Source organism: Melanerpes formicivorus, unplaced genomic scaffold, assembly GCF_026170545.1.
Source record: "Melanerpes formicivorus ecotype bairdi unplaced genomic scaffold, bMelFor1.0.p_v2 SCAF_11, whole genome shotgun sequence".
In the NCBI taxonomy this organism is placed as follows: Eukaryota; Metazoa; Chordata; class Aves; order Piciformes; family Picidae; genus Melanerpes; species Melanerpes formicivorus.
The window spans coordinates 12,258,862-12,273,752 of record NW_027142363.1 but is presented as its reverse complement, the minus strand read 5'-3'; the positions used below and the strand labels follow the sequence as shown (position 1 = coordinate 12,273,752).

Sequence of the window (14,891 nt, the reverse complement as noted above, 5' to 3'; positions counted from 1 at the left end):
CAAAATGAAAAGCTTTGTCTTTCTGTCCGCCCTCCTTCTGTTCTCCTAGCACCAACAAAATGAATAGAGTTGCAAGAGAACGACTGCTGTGTAAATTAAACCATTGGTTAATTCTTTAAGTCCTTCTCCAGTTTTACAGTAATGCAGGTCCAAAGGTTCTAACTAAATTACCTACGATCTTCATGGGGCATCTCTGTCCTTTATTTACAATAAACCAAATCAGGTTGGAAGAGACCTTCAAGATCATCGCGTCCAACCCATCAACCAATCCAACCCACCCAAACAACTAACCCATGGCACCAAGCACCCCATCAAGTCTCCTCCTGAACACCTCCAATGATGGTGACTCCACCACCTCCCCGGGCAGCCCATTCCAATGGGCAATCACTCTTTCTGTATAGAACTTCTTCCTAATATCCAACCTGAACCTCCCCTGGTGCAGCCTGAGACTGTGTCCTCTTGCTCTGGTACTGGCTGCCTGGGAGAAGAGACCAACCTCTGCCTGTCTACAACCTCCCTTCAGGTAGTTGTAGAGAGTGATAAGGTCACCCCTCAGTCTCCTCTTCTCCAGGCTAAGCAACCCCAGCTCCTTCAGTCTTTCCTCATAGGGCTTGTGTTCCAAGCCCCTCACCAACTTTGTTGCCCTTTTCTGGACTCATTCCAGCAAGTCAACCTCCTTCCTAAACTGAGGGGCCCAGAACTGGACACAGTACTCGAGGTGTGGCCTAACCAGTGCCCTAACCCATATGCCCCATGAGATTGGAATCAAATTATCTTCTTTTTCCAAACTGATGGAGCAAGGAACACAATGACATGCTAATTAAAGCATAAGCTGGCATCCCTTTCATTGACATGCTGTCAACAGTGGGTTCACATTACACCTGAGCAGAAATGTTACTGCAAAGAACCACGGCATAATATCAAAAGCTAGATCACATCACTCACCCAAACTGATAAAACAGATTTTTTGACAGAGAGTAAGCTGGCTGTGGTAGTGCTGCTATTACCCCTAATCAGTGCAGCTACACTCACAAATCAGAAAGATTTCTGTAACTGTTTTTCAATAATTGCGCTTTTCAGTGAATTCTTTGTTCACAGCAACAGCATGGTTTTATAATGTGAGATGGCAGCAACATTAACATGATTTTAAGGGACAAGCAAAATGGTCCCAGCATCTACAAACCGGCAATCAGCAGCCTCCTGTGTAATGGAAAAATAACCAGGAGGGTGTTACTGTCACTGATCCAGGACCAGGGCACATAAAATGCATGCTTAGGTATTTCTGTAATTCATGTTCATCTTCCAAACCAGCTTTTAGGACTCTGGTATTAAAAACGACTGAGTAAAGGAAGGAGTTATACTATTTTTATTTCAATTTTCCCCTCATTAAAAAAAGGAAAAACATCTTAAAATATCTACATCTGCAAAAATGCATATTTCTTTTTCTCCCCTGCTTAGGAGCGCTCCTTTAAACAGCAGCAACAAAACAAAAGAACCCATAATTGTTCATGGATTTTTCAATTTACTGCAATTTGAAATATAAAGATAAATCAAGGTTTAAATAAATTAAAAATGTTGACTCAACCAAAACATCACAAATGTGAGACTGTTTCTAGCAATATTTAAGGTGCAACTTTGCACACAAAGCCTTTGTGCGTGTCTTTGTAAACAAAACTGAGCTGGCTCCTCCGCAACACCTAATCCAAAGTACAAGGCAAAATGCAAGTAACATCTTTAAAATAAGCATCAAAAGCATACGATCATAGCAAAGTCAGGTATGGTATAGCTCAAACAATAGCCAGAGAGTGAAGTGAGAAACTGCAGTTTGAGGATCAACGGCCTGAATTTCACAGGAAGCATGATGAGATGATTGTGATGGTCCAAGTAGACTTTACTAGCCTTTTAGTGCATTTAAATGATTAGATCCTTTTATTATAAGACCACATATTCTTTTATCTAAGAATACCTAATACATTCAGTGCCCAGGACTGACAGCACTGGGCTAAAGAACAAGTTGACTTTTTCCTTTTTGTATTCACTAGGTACCTTGTCACATCTGCATTATACTTCTGCTTCCAGTCCTTCACTGGGAGGTGCCTTGAAGTAATTTCTATCACATCTTTACTCTAACAGACAAAGGTCTGAAAACACTGTTCAGTGGTCACCCCCAGCTTCAAGTGAATGAGGTGGGTAGCAGGTGACTGTTTAATTAAAAGCTTATTACAGTATCACAGTATCACAGTATCACTTAGGTTGGAAAGGACCTCAAGGATCATCAAGTCCAACCTATCAACACAGACCCCATGACTAGACCATGGCACCAAGTGCCAAGTCCAATCTCTGCTTGAATGCCTCCAGGGTCGATGACTCAACCACCTCCCTGGGCAACCCGTTCCAATGATGAATGACTCGCTCAGTGAAGAACTTCCTCCTCACCTCAAGTCTAAACCTCCCCTGGCGCAGCTTGAGACTGTGTCCCCTTGTTCTGGTGCTGGTTGCCTGGGAGAAGAGGCCAACCCCTTCCTGGCTACAACCACCTTTCAGGTAGTTGTAGAGGGCAATGAGGTCTCCCCTGAGCCTCCTCTTCTCCAGGCTAAACAATCCCAGCTCCCTCAGCCTCTCCTCACAGGGCTTGTGTTCAAGGCCTCTCCCCAGCCTTGTTGCCCTTCTCTGGACACATTCAAGTTATTCTTAAACACAGGGAGACTGATACCCCCACAAACAAATACACATCCTATACAATTTCACTTAATTTTTCATAAGTGCTCATTTGCATTTTTTTTCCCAATTATATTCATTTCAAATGTTCTTCCAGGTAAATTAGGCGACGTGCAACCTCTCTGACACAGTGTACATTCATCCACATCTTTACAGAAGAGCTCTTCTACTTCTGAACTTCTGAACCTCTTCTACTTCCATGCATACTAGACAGATATTATACAGGAAAGAGAAACATGTAAATAGTTTTGGGAGGAGCCCAGCGCTGCATTCAGTTTCTGTGGGTTTATCTGTGAAAAGTTTGCTCTGTTCGAGCTGGCTTTCAGATTACCTTGACCCCAAGTCATTTGGGAAGACAGACAACTGTGAAATCTCTCGTAGCATGAAAGAAATAAACCTTGTTTTTTGAAAATAAATAGATGGAGGGGAAAGAAAGTGTCATGATCAGTGTAAGAAAGCAGAAGTGAAATGCTGCCTCTTCTTTAAAAAACATAATTGCAGTTTCCCAGTAACTAAGTACTGGCCTACAAACAGCCTCCTCCCTTACTTTTTCACAGCAGATGCCTGCAAAATGGATCCTCATTTCAAGCCAGGTAGTAATGAAACGATGATATGAAATTTCCAGCTATTAACTTGTAAAATGCTGAGGTGTGGCCATAAAACACAGACAAAAGTATGTGGGGCTAGTGCTCAATAGCAGTCATAATAATAAGATATTACTGATACCAAAACCTGAGTGGTGTTTACCATGAAACTCACAGAGAGAAAAAGTCCTTCGGCTATTTTCTTTTCCAATTTCATTAGAGATTAGCTGGGTTCTTTTTTTGACTCCTGCCCAACATAACACTCTTCTGCTTGCTGCACAGAATAAGACACTTGCACGTGCTGTACTTGGCACTGTTTTGTGGTAAGGTGGAAATTATCTTCCAAATTTTGCTGCGATGACTCTCAGCCCTCAGGGAGGGCTGAGATAGATCTTCATTTGTACTAAGACTCCACAGAAGTCTCGCAGCAGGTATAAATGACATTTACACTCACAGCAAAGTACCTCTCTGCTGCTGAAAGTCCTCATGTTGGCAGGAGCCAGGCACAGTGCCCTGGCTGTCCTGGCCCTGTGCTGGGTCTGGCATTCCCCTACCGTTCAAAGGTGTCCTGGAGCAATTCACACCTCTGCTTGAATAATAAGGGGAAGCTATTCCTTGAGACATCAGTGGATGGTCATACTTATGGGCCTTGTATTTTTTTGCTTGGTCTTCATTCACCAAAAGTGCAGCAGCTCCATCCATTCCCAAGTGAAGAGTGCTGAGAGGTTTTGTGAAGTGACAGCAAGACATGTAAACTTACAATGAAATTCTGCAATTTTCTCATGCACTTTAAATTTTACAGACTGCTGTCAATGTTTGCTGAAGTATTTGATGAACAAATATCTTGCTCAAAAATCTACCCATAAAATTGGGCAAGCATTCCAGTTAAGGTCCTTCACTATAACTAAAAAAAAGACAGATCACAAATATTCTTTTTTATCTTGCTCAACAAAAGCAGAACAGGCTTGCAGATGACACTTGTGCCTGAAGCAGTGGTACAAGAGAGATGATACTTTATTTGGCTGTAACAGTAGCTTTCACTCCAAAATATTAGGTACATATACTAGTTTCAGTGCAAATTGTGAACATCACCCAGGATTAAATTGGCCTTATGTATGAACAAAGATTGAGGGGCCTGCCGAGGAGCTGAGCCTGGATCACTGGATTTGCTTCAGTCTGACACAGTTTGGTGGAAAATGTGAAATGGAAGTTCTGTTGCTGCCTTTGTTCCGCTGTTGGACAAGTGCCATTGGATGCCACAAGAACGGTTTCTGTATCAAACTGCAGTCACTGTTCTCCACCAGGATCTGTAGTGTGATGATATATTACTTTATGGCAGAAAAGTCTGATTTATCTGGTTCTACAGTACAGCCCAAGATGCAGTAAAGTGTGCCTACAATAGGATAGGTTAAGCTAAAACTAAACCCTGCGCTCTTCGACAACAACAGTTGGACAAAGCAGTCTCACTGACTCCATCAGTGCTGCCATATCTGCAAGTGTAAACGAAGGGCAGTGCAGCTGCTCATCTCACAAACCGTTGTGTATTTTGACAGTGTGGTTTTCCCCTCTTGCTTCCCTCTTTTCTTGGCTTGAACAAAGAGTCTGCCCGCTGATGTGCAGGAGAAAAACACAGTGTTCAGATGCCAAAAACTATCTGCTCCCTTTTATCAGCTCTTCTGCATCCCTTTCATCTTGCCACCTGCTAACAGTGTCGGTAGCGATATGTTCAAAAAATGAACAGTTTAGGTGTGGATTATTTCAGAGCTATTCAACCCCTGTCCTGTGAAGACCCTTTGCAGAGGCCTTTTGCACTTGGACAAGACAGCTCCTAGTTCTGGGTCTGCACACCTGAAGCAAGCTGCAGATGCCATCTTCTGTAGCTCTGGGGACCAGGTTCTGTTACTTGCCTTCTGTAATAACACCTCAGCTTCTCACAGAACAGGATTGGTTTTCTCTTTTTTTTTTGTGCATGCAACAGCTGGTTATGCAATGATTTCAGGGAGGGGGCTTGGCAGGCAGGCTCCGCTGAAATCATACTATCAGTTTAAAAAACTACTGGTGTTTGTGACATGAGCTCTCATCCAACAACGCGGTGGTGTGGGGGAGCCTCAGCAATATCTCAGAAAGTCAAGTAAATGCCCATCTTTTTGTGTACACAAACATGCAGTCCTCACAACAGGATTTGTTTATGCCAGTCAAAGAAAAAAACAAGCCCTGTAGGAGGTATATATTACATGTATTATTCTGTCTGTCGCATCACCTTCACTGCCTCATTATTTATTTATTTATGGATGTTAAAGTGAACCTGTGTTCCATCTCAAGCGTGGCAAGTGTTTATATCTCAGGAATCACGCCCACATTTTACATACCAGGAGCTCAGCCCAGCCTGGGGCTGCTTGTGATTCCCCTGACAGTCAAGAGGAGCTGCACATGTCCACCTGAGAGGCAGCATCCCTCAACCCCTTGGTGCCGTGTCGGCTGGTGAGGAGAAAATTAATATTTTATAGCAGAGAAAAATAAGTGGAAGCAGCCCTGCTCCACCGTAGTAGCCAGCACTGTGCGTGATGTATAGCATGCTGCCTAGCGATGTTGCTAAGCAACGCAGCACCATCCAAGAAAATCCCGCAATAGCTTGTAGTGGCTGGTGGGGTGGGTTAGACGTGACACTTGGCACACAGAGCGATGCAGAGCGAGGTGTGCTCTGCTCAAGACTATTACAGTCATTGCCACTTGCTAGTAGGTCTCCCCTATTGTTTTCCCTGCACTGATGAAATACGGCGCGATGCGCCGCGCGCTGCAATAATTTTCCGCTGAAAAAATGCCTCCCCCCACCCCACCCCCCACACTTCCTGTTTCTTAATGCTCTTCAAACCTGACTTCGAGAGTAGCAAGTAGTGGAATTTTACAGCTCCATCCCATGATGCTCTCTCACTCTCGCTCTCAATCCCATGGCCTGGCTCATAGCTCAAACTAACCGTAAAGTCAGATCACAATGATGTGACTCACTATTACAACTAAAGATAGATCTTGTCAAAAGCAGTCGTGAACCCTGGATGCCAGGGGTTGTTTATTCAGTGTTGTGTTTTGGGGTGGGTTTTTTAATTCTCTCTCCTGACTCCCTAACTTCTGACATTCAGAGGTCTATCCTGTGTTAGTATTTGTGTGAGCAGGCAGGTATGGCTCATGCTTTCAGTGATCTGGAGGAAATCATAGATGGCCTGCACAGAAGTCCTGCTGTGGGTGGGAGTTCAGTAACGTACAGGTAGCAGGTCAGACCTTCACAGTGGAATGGACTGGGAACTCCCACACACCATGTGGGTACGGGGCAGGATGGCCAGAGAAAGGAATGGGAAACCCTTTTAAGGTTTTTTTCCTAAGCCTAACAACCTTCTCTCTCTTTTTATTTTATAATTTAAATGTTTACATAGCAGCTGCTTTCAAGTGTGAGCATTCATGTATAGTATTTAATGCCCACGTAGCACAAAGCTGCACTGCTACAGCAGACAAAGAAAAGCAACCTAGACACTGCCTGAGACAAGAGGGGCTCTCTCTCCAAGCAGCTCCTGCTAAGGCCACACAATGGCTCAGTGTCAGACAGGAGCAGGCAAGTGGCCAGACAGGCAAAACCTGCTCTGTTGTTAGCCACTATGGCCACCTGCTATGGCAGTGACCAGGCAACAGTTTAATGAACAGTACACACTCTGGTGAAGCTCCATGGACATAAAGGCTCTGCAGGGCAAACACACCTGGAACCTGGGAAGACACTGTCCTGAAGGACAGCAGCTCCTGGTGCAAAGAGGTTTGAATTACCCCAGCCTCAGCCACTCAAGCATAGGGAAAGGAGGGTTGACTTTGTCATAAACATAAATTGGCAGGTGAGGGATCTAGAGATAGTTCTTTCTTTGGATGTGTTGGATCCATTTCAGTCCTGTATAATTCCACTAGTAGCAAAGGCATTACATCAGTGACAAAACCAACCCACTATTTTTAACCTGGCCATTTCCTTCTATGCCCTTCATTCAGGAAATCCCTATGCAAGTGCATGATTTTAGTCATGTGAATATTCTCACTGGGGGCAATGTGACTGCTCTTGTGCTTAAATGCATGCATAGATACATGAGGGACTGAGGCCTAAAACAGCATTGGAGAGAAAGAAGAAAGAAAAGTAGTGTGGGAAAACCTGAGCAGCAGTGTACCAGGAGGCTCTGTGAAAGATGTCTGCCCACTTGGTCAACAGCAATATTTCCTGCTGTCTTTCACCTTTTAAGTTTGACAACTTCTTTGACACCAGCAGCCTATTAGGAATGCATTTTAAGGTATGACTGATGGAAAAGGGGTGGGGGCAGTCATGTGGAAAACAAAATACCCCAAATGGTCCTAAAGTATTTCATCAAAATTTCAACAAAGCAGCTAGTTATGCAAATGTCCTTTGGGGACTGCAATCTATGTCTGTGACACAACCTTGCCCTGATTCCCTCTCCTGCACTTGCAGAGAACATCCTAGGCGCCTTAATAAGAAGCTCCAACATAGATGTTTTTTATGCATTGCTTCTGATTTCTCTGTTCCTCAGAAATCATAACTTCCAAACACCAAGAATTAGGATCTCTAAAAACTTTGAGAATCATGATCTCTGACCAGTGTCAGCAGTGCTCTACAGAAATCTTTTGAGCAAACACTCTCCTGTGTCTTGCAGCAATCTAGAAGACAGATCAGGGAAACATCAGCTAAATAAATTTGGCTGATTAATCGTTGTTCAGTTTCTGCATTACACACAGACTATTTAAAAACTCCCCTTCTGCACAAGTATGGCTTTCACCACTTTTACAAAGACCTTTTCCCAAAAGGCTGTGAGCATATTGTAAGGTCTGCCTGCGAAATTAAATGCAACAACAAAGCTTCACCTATCCTGCAAAGTTAAATGCAACAACAAATCTTCATCTATCAGGTTTAAGCCTCCAAAGTGTGATCAGAACAAAGGTGACTTTCACAGATACCATACCACGAGATAATGGACCTGATGAAGTTCCTGAAATCAGCAGGACATCTGGTTTGCAGCAAGAGTAAATGGGATCAGGTTTGCTGTAGTATGTGAATCCATAGAGAAGGTGCTCGTGGACACTGCAAAACAGAGTAACAAGAGTCAGAGCATTTGATGATTTATTTTATCAGTACTATGAGGTAAGAGCTACTAGACACAGTTATATTGCTGACTCCTAGACGAGTTTGTAATTTCTCATGCACATCCAAATGAGGGAAAACACTGTCTTTATTTTTTTAAGGGCCATGCCCGCCACACTTCCCCTTACTTGCATGTGAACTGCTTAAGTTTGCTAAAAAAGCAACCAGTTTAGTTTCATCCCAAGTCTCTATTTGAGGTTTATGTATTTGCCATTCAAACAAGATAGGCAAATCCATGAAATTCATTTCACAGGACATTGAGCAAATGGAATGTTGAATAATGTGCTTTAGTTTCTGACATATGATCAAATGCAAGCTTGCTACAAGGAAAGAGAAGGACGCATGCAATGGCCCTGAAACCTTGCCACAATAACCATAGTTAATACACACATAAAGTTATATTATTAGTATTGGCTTCCCTCTTGTGGTTATAAGCTGTAGCCCTAATATGTAACCAGAATCTGCTGAGGCATCTAACACAAAACGCTGCAGTATGCTTATTGGACAAGATCCTTGCATCTGCAGAGATACCTCTGACTTGAATACTGCAGTGATCTACTCCGCTGTAACTCAGCCCAGTGTCTGACCCAAGTTTCAACTGAAAAAATACAGCTCTTCTATTTGAAGATGCACTTTCAGTCCTGGTCGAGAGGGTGGTTCATGCTTTAGATCCCTTCAGTCAATAATCTCTGCTGATTCTGTCACATTAGTAGGTATTACTGGTCGATGGTAGGCTGAACATGAGCCTGCAGTGTGCCCAGGCAGCCAGGGGGGCCAATGGTATCCTGGCCTGCATCAGAACAGTGTGGCCTGCAGGAGCAGGGAGGTCATTCTGCCCCAGTACACTACACTGCTTAGGCCACACCTCGAGTGCTGTGTCCAGTTCTGGGCCCCTCAGTTTAGGAAGGATGTTGACTTGCTGGAACAAGTCCAGAGAAGGGCAACAAAGTTGGTGAGGGGTTTGAAACACAAGCCCTATGAGGAGAGGCTGAGGGAGCTGGGGTTGCTTAGCCTGGAGAAGAGGAGACTCAGGGGTGACCTTATTGCTCTCTACAACTACCTGAAGGGGGGTTGTAGCCAGGCGGATGTTGGTCTCTTCTCCCAGGCAGCCAGCACCAGAACAAGAGGACACAGTCTCAGGCTGTGCCAGGGGAGGTTTAGGCTGGATGTTAGGAAGAAGTTCTACACAGAGAGAGTGATTGCCCATTGGAATGGGCTGCCTGGGGAGGTGGTGGAGTCACCATCACTGGAGGTTTTCAGGAGGAGACTTGATGGGGTGCTTGGTGCCATGGGTTAGTTGTTTAGGTGGGTTGGATTGGTTGATGGGTTGGACACAATGATCTTGAAGGTCTCTTCCAACCTGGTTTATTCTATGTAATTCTATGTAATTCTATGTAATTCTATTTCTGTGACAGACCTCAAGAAAATGGACCAACACCCCCAATTCATTGTGTATGTTGGCATTCCGACTCCAGAGGTGGGGCTAAGTTAACATTTTGTTTTCCACTGCAGTGACAGAGCAGACATGAGGGTCTTCCTTTATTTTCTCCATAGCCAGTTGCACATTACCATTTACAATGTATTGGGGTTTTAACAGCATCATATTTGAGAAAGCATGATTGCTATTAATAAAGTGTTTCATCAACAGAATTCAAAGCTGTTTGTAAAGGATGTTGGTCTAATTCTTGCTTTGTTACAGATGGGGGAACTGAGGTTCAGCATAATTAGAAGCCAATCAGCAGGCCCAATGCAGAGCTGAAAATAGAACCCAAATCTCCCATGTCTCAGTGCAATGTTCTATCTGCTCCTCTGCCAATGTGAAATGGTAAAACTCAGCTATTAATACTACCTCCACTAAAGCAGGTCTGTTATTCATAAATTTTCCCAAACCAGTTCCTTTTACCATTGATATTTCACAGAATCACAGAACCACTATGGTCAGAAAAGCCCTTCAAGATCATCAACAACCTCAAAACGTCCAAGTGAGCCTGCATGACTTTCTCTACTACAAAGCTTTGCAGATTAATGCTTATTTCATCAACCTACACAAATCACATCATAGCACACCCTTAAATCAAATTTTCAGGCTTTCTACAGTATCTTAAAAGTGTTGATTTTTCTGTCCACACTTAAAGAGTGTAGATATTTTGCCAAGGATGCTACAAGCACCTAGCTGTAGTTTTCTTCCCTTCTTACAACAGATTACTACGGTAGCACAGAAAACAAACAAGAACTGCCATGAGCACCCCAAGTATCACGTGCACAGTAAAACTGTAACAATTTATCCTTGTAGAACATAACAATGTGAGACTGAAAGCTCCTTTGGAGGGCAGGAAAATGTAGACTTAGATGCTTTGTTTTGCAGATATCCCTAAGATAACCTAGGATGACAGCAGTGTTCTGATGCTAAGCTCAGCAAGTTTACTCATCTAACTTAGTATGGCTCCTGCTCCTGTTCTGGATTCCCCTAACTATTTTTGTGGGTTTACAATTATTCTTTCCAGTTTAGGAAAAAAAACTAAACAAAACAAAACCAACACAGAAGGACAGAATGTTAGGGGTTGGCAAGGACCTTGAGAGATCATCTAGTCCAACCCCTCTGCCACAGCAGGATCACCTACAGTAGGTCCATGTTTTCTTTCTCTTGTCACTGAATGAAAAACTCTTTTCTTAATGGGAAACAAGTTGGGTCTTCCTTAAGCAGCAGTGGGTGGGTTAATATGCCAGCAAAGGCTTAGTGCTTGGGGAGTCAGCATGACAGAACACCTGAACTTCCCTGCCCAGGAGGAACTGCTTATGGAGCACAGGTATGGAAAACAACCGGGTGAATTAGATTCAGCAAGAGTAGCAACTTTTACTGCAGAAAAGGGCAGCTCCTGGGAGAGAGAGAAAACCCATTAAAAACAACAAACAAAACCCTTCCTTCAGCACCTGCAGGAACAAAACCACAGTAGCAACAAGGAGGTGATTTGGGTCATAGCTTTTCTGTGTCATAGTCTCTGAGCTTAATGAGAAGCACCGAGGAAGAAAGTCCTCCACTTCTTGTAAATAACATAAAATCTTTCACCAAGGTCAGGGACTTGTTTGTAGCTACACCCTGGCTCCTCTGGGGATCCCAGGCTCAGTCAAAGGGAAACAGCCAGGTGCAATTACTGACCAGCCAGTGCAGAACAACGTTGAAAACAGGCCAAAAGCTCACTTTGCAGGTGAGTTGCAAAGTGAGATAGAAAAGTACTCAGTGTTTTCAGCACTGCTTAAAAATGTTGAGTCACTAGTATTGTTACTAATGCTTTCTATGAGTCATATTACTAACACTTTTTATGAGTGGTAGTGTTTGTCCTTGTTTTGTTTATTTATTTTAAGGAGCTGGCCATAGTCTGGTAAAGCAGACATGTGCCATGCTTTATGGCACTGACCTGATATGCTCTCATTACCGAAACAACCCCAGATGCACTGTTACAAACCTTATCTCCCTTTCCCCCTCTGCATGCTGCAAGTTCTTTGTGGAATGGTTTAAGTCTTGCTGCAGGTTTTATGACACCTTATAGATCTGGGCCCTTCTCGAAACACCTCCCCACTATTGCTATGGCTGACGAATCATCACATCCTTTCCAGTGCTGATTACAGTGAACTCCGTCATGCCTGTGTGAAGGGCCATGTGTCTTCAATAACAGCACTAGGGTGTGTCTAAATGTATCTGAACTCAGACCAGTTCAAGATTTCTCAACAAAGGGAAAATAAAATATATCTTGCCTGATTTTAGTTCTAGTTTGACTCAACAGGAGACAAATGAGATGTTTATAACAACACCACACTTACTAAGAATGATTAAGTTACAGTCCTATAGGTGCTAAAGTGGTAGACACACAAGTGAATGTTCTTCCAAGTGTTTCTCATGGAAGATAATGTAAATGTTCAGGAGCTCACCAAGTGAGCAGATATAAACCAGAGACAGAGGTAAATGTCAAAGGATGAGTGACTGGCAGCATGGAGAGTTTAATTGTTTTACAGGAGAAAAATGCCACCTAAAACTCCCATCTGATGATGATGGAGGAATCCATCATTACAATGCATGAACAGACTTTATCAGGATTTAAATTCTCCTTCCAGTATAAGGCATAAAGCTGCAAACTGTTTATTACTTAAGGGATTTTACTTGTCTAACATGTGAGAGGTGCTCTGACTTAAATTCCTGAAAGGAAAATCAGATTTGACCCAATCTCGAGTTCATTAAAGTACCCTTAGGTCTCAGTGATTTCATTGGCCTCAATAAGCCAGACTTTCTGTGTATTTAAATGCTGCAAGATCGTAGAGTGTTTCTGAATTATACAAACAACATTTGGGAGATGGAGCCCCACTTCAAATAAATCCATTCTTTGCACTATTAAAAAACAGCAGTATATGCACATTATCAAAACCAAAAACAACAAGAAAGAAAACCAGTCTGGTTTACATTTTACATATGACTTTCTTAGCACTGTTGTTATTAAAATTATTGAGAAGCATGGTGTGATGCCAGACTTTCACGTCAGAGGGCTGGAGCACCTCTCCTATGAGGACAGACCGAGGGAGTTGGGGCTGTTCAGTCTCCAGAAGAGAAGGCTCCGAGGTGACCTAATTGTGGCCTTCCAGTATCTGAAGGGGGCCTACAGGAAGGCTGGGGAAGGACTTCTCAGGATCTCAGGTAGTGATAGGACTAGGGGGAATGGAATGAAGCTGGAGGTGGGGAGATTCAGGCTGGATGTGAGGAGGAGGTTCTTCACCATGAGAGTGGTGAAGCCCTGGAATGGGTTGTCCAGGGAGGTGGTTGAGGCCCCGTCCCTGGAGGTGTTTAAGCCCAGGCTGGATGAGGCTCTGGCCAGCCTGATCTAGTGTGGGGTGTCCCTGCCCATGGCATGGAGCTTGGAACTGGATGATCCTTGTGGTCCCTTCCAACCCTGACTGATACTATGTACTTCGAATAACACCACAGCAAATGCAGCCAGGGATAGAAGAGGGAACTAAATTCCGTCATCCAAAAAAAGCCCAAAACCAAAACCCGAAGCAGCAGCCTGTTGGTGATACTGTCTTATGGGATGGGTGGGATGACAAACTGTGTTTCCTAAAGAACGTCATTCTGAGGCTCTGTTGTTGACGTAACTGAAGCGATCGCTTCCAATTTGTAGCAACAGCACCATCTAGTGTTTAAAGTTTGCCCTGCAGACGTCGTGCAGCATGCTCCTCATTAACGACATGCGTTGCCTTTCAACAGCCGCGCTCATCCGCGCTACTCGCATCGCGGAAAATAATCACTGAGACTTGGTAACAGCTCTGCGAAGCAGGCGGGTGAATTACTTTCTCTTACGGGAAAGAGGAGTTAGAATGAGAGTTAGAGAGAATTAATGTAACCATTTGAGATACTTCAGTAGTAGGCAAGACCTGAGCAAGTTGCTCAAGGTGAAGCACAGGGACTCATAGAGCCAGGGCTGCCTACCCTATGCTTTCTCTGTAAGATTGTGTCTTTGCCCTAAGAGGCTTTTGGAACTAGCTTAGCCAAGGGGAGGAAATAGCTGGATGGGTTTCAGAGGCAGTTTCACAGGGATACAGAAGAACTTGCGCAACACTGTCTCTCCTAGTGAACAACTGAATGGAAGAATGAGTGTGTGCAAGTTACAGGACCCTTACAGAACGTGAGAAAGGGCAACAGGTCACTGCAGCCTGTTAACAGCAACTGCAAGCCCCCACCAAACAGCCTGTAATGTGGACCACTCTTCCCATCCTGTGGTCCCTCCAACTACAAAGCCACAAACACAGGCATGGCTGGCCGAAGGCTTGGATGTAGCACTGTATGTGCACAAGAGCCAGAGACCAGACTGAAGCACTCTTGGGGAGCCACTGTCTTGGTTACTCAGTTGCTTTGCTAGCTCTTGCACTGCCTGACCAGGGCTCTGAAGAAAGGCGCCTCCAGCACCAGGGTGTGGGAAAGGGCGGCTGGGGGGCATTTCGACTCTAGTTCCAGCCCCCGGCGGGCAAGGCTGCCCAAGGGTCCCGCTCTCGTTTCTTTCCCCAGCAGGCCGAAGGCAGGCAGCCCCGCCCGCGCCAAGCAGGGTTTTTCCGCAGGAGGAGCACCGGTGTGCCACAGCCCGCCGGCGGAGCCCAGCCTCGCCCTCCGGGCTTGCCAGGCGGCCCGGACGCTGTAGCGCTTCGCGACCCCCGCCACTGGCAGCAGAGGCCACCGAGGCCACTCAGAGGACACTAGAAAGAGGGACAGGGGGCAGAGGGGCGGGTGTGCGGGAGGCTAGGGGCTGCTGCAGCTGCCCGAACTGCGCTCCCTGCCCGCCGGCAGGCACTACAACCCCCAGCGAGCAGCGCGGCGGGCAGGGCTCATCCCCGTGTGCCCCGCAGCACAAAAAAGGCGGCGAGTAGGGCGG

The 14,891-nt window shown here is 44.7% G+C and overlaps 1 long non-coding RNA gene across 1 annotated transcript in view; it reads right to left on the bottom strand.

Moving 5' to 3' along the window:
- Positions 1-8,386, bottom strand: part of LOC137444171 (uncharacterized) — a 52,292-nt gene extending 43,906 nt beyond the window's left edge. Inside the window, exon 1 of the long non-coding RNA XR_010988093.1 lies at positions 8,303-8,386. This is a non-coding gene — a long non-coding RNA (uncharacterized lncRNA). The remainder of the gene's footprint in view (positions 1-8,302) is intronic.
- Between the last annotated feature and the right edge of the window lie 6,505 nt (positions 8,387-14,891).